The following is a 2,500-nucleotide window of genomic DNA, read 5'->3' as shown; positions in this document are numbered from 1 at the left end:
ATAACGAGGGTAGTTTGACAAAAAAAATTCCTACCGATAGTTAAAGTTCGCATATTGGTGGTAGTTTGACAAAAAAAATTCCTACCGAGAGTTACAGTTCGCATATTGGTGGTAGTTTGACAAAGAAAATTCCTACCGAGAGTTAAAGTTCGTATAATGAGGGTAGTTTGACAAAAAAAATTCCTACCGAGAGTTAATAATCGTACATTGACGATAGTTTGAAAATATTCCTACCGAGAGTTAAAGTTCGTATAACGAGGGTAGTTTGATAAAAAAAATTCCCACCGATAGTTAAAGTTCGTATATCGGCGATAGTTTGGAAAAAAAAATTCCCACCGAGAGTTAAGAAACGTACATTGACGTTAGTTTGAAAAAATTCCCACCGAGAGTTAAAGTTCGCATATTGTCGACAGTTCGAAAAAAAAAATTCCTATCGAGAGTTAATAATCGTACATCGACGATAGTTTGGAAAAAAAAATGCCGAGCGAGAGTTAGAATCGTCCGCGGTAGCTTGAAAAAGTTCCGAGAGGGAGTTAATATTCCGCGACGAAAAAATTCGATCGCGTTCTTTCGCTATTTTCTCGTTAATTAAACCGTTGACCTGTAAATTTTTTTTGAAAAACCTTAATAAAACCTATTGATTGTACTTACCGTAGCATTGTTTGATCGAATTAATTATTTTTAACCATTTGGAAACGACGCTTCCGGAGGTTTTTTGCGATTTGTCGATAATTTTTATTTATAAACAAATGATTTTTTTTTAATAATATCGCTTAATTTAATAGTAGTAATCGATCGTACGTGTTAGATTTTCGATATTTCTTTTCTTTCGTTTTTTCGAATTTTGCAACTGCTTTTTTTCTATGTTCCGATCGATTAAATTTTGTTATATCTCGAAAATATGTTTATTCGTCATTGTTTAATAGGTCTACACAATTTCCGTGCATAAAAGTTCAACGTTAATAGGACTTTATACGTGTGTTCGCCGCGCGACTAAGTTACAACGGTCTCTCCGGACGGTCCGTTGCCGCGCGAGTTTACCACCGTAAGCGCCCGTGCGTCGGACCGCGCGGCGCCGGCCTACCGGCCGGCCGTTTCGTATCTGTAAGGAGACTCGCTGGCTCGAGCCGGCCGGCCGGAGTAGCGCTCGGGCGCGTGGCTATTCTATGACCTCGGTTGAGAAGCAGTCCACCGCTCCTCGAGAATACGTTCTCGACTGCTCTGTGCCGTGTCGGTGATCGAATTTTTCTCCACACTGCATGGCCACGGGTCGGAGTCTTTGACCGAATGTCCCAATTGTGGCAAGCGTCCTAAGGCGGCGTTGGTGACCTTTTATGCGAGTTTTTCAAACTCGGGTATAAATTGTACCACCCTTGCATCAATTCTGGAACTTTGGAATCCGAGTTCTCGGACCGACAAAGTTTAAAATTAACGAAATAAAAAAATGGACGTGACAACGTGTACGAAATGTCCAGTACGCTAAGAGAGCGTGGATTTATATATACCTATCCAGTCTCCAAAAAGCTATAATGCTAAAGTGCTAAAATACAGGAAAAGCCCGAATAATAATATACGTTGACCATAACACTCGAACTATATAAGTTGACCGTAACACTCGAACATATATAAAACGAAACCGCAAACAAACAAATCCATAAAAATGAAACCGCCCGAAAGAGAAAATTTCCTGAGCACGAGCCCGTTAAGGGGACGGATGGTATATGGCATTTACGACACAAATATGTTGTTGCAGCCAGAGCAGGCTCGATACGAACTTCCAAAAGGTGTCCCGTGTCGATTGCCCAGCGCGCACTTTATACGCGCCAGCTCGCCCGCTATGGGCGAGATACAAAATATACTTCAGCGTGACACAATTGTACGCGCTTGCCCATCGTCGATGCCCAGCATGTTCTCGCAAGAGATGTTCGTGCTATAGACGATGGTAAAGGTCCAAGAGAGATATTTTTCAGCGTGACGCGACTGTCCGCGCTTCCTCGCCTGGATGACCAGCATGTTCTCTGTACGCGCTATTCTAATGCCCAGCGTGAAAGAGATGTCCGTGCTTTCGGCGATCATTAACTGCCCAGCGTGAAAGTTGCATACGCGCTTGCATCGTCGATGCCCAGCATGTTCTCGCAAGAGATGTCCGTGCTATAGACGATTAAAGGTATATATCTCTCGAAAAATCAGCGTGAAAATTGTATACGCGCTTCCTCGTCGATGCGCGTCGACGGTCTCGCGAGAGATCTCCGCGCGGTAGACGATGTATATTTCAGCGCGAAGTGTATACGCGCTTCCTCGACCGGTTCAGTTGGAAGGCATATAAGATCTTTTACATTGAAAACCACAACAAATGGGAACTGTACGATTCGAATGGGGAGGGTGCAATACCTCGGCGAAATTTGTTGGTTGGAAGTTATGTGTTTTCGACGTAGCGTATTGTCACCGAAATAAATAATGTGCTCGAGCGAGTTCCGAAAGAGGTTCCGCTAGCCGCATC

Source organism: Xylocopa sonorina, unplaced genomic scaffold (assembly GCF_050948175.1).
Source record: "Xylocopa sonorina isolate GNS202 unplaced genomic scaffold, iyXylSono1_principal scaffold0079, whole genome shotgun sequence".
Classification (NCBI taxonomy): domain Eukaryota; kingdom Metazoa; phylum Arthropoda; class Insecta; order Hymenoptera; family Apidae; genus Xylocopa; species Xylocopa sonorina.
The sequence above is the reverse complement of the archived record's forward strand: the minus strand, read 5'-3'. Positions refer to the sequence as shown.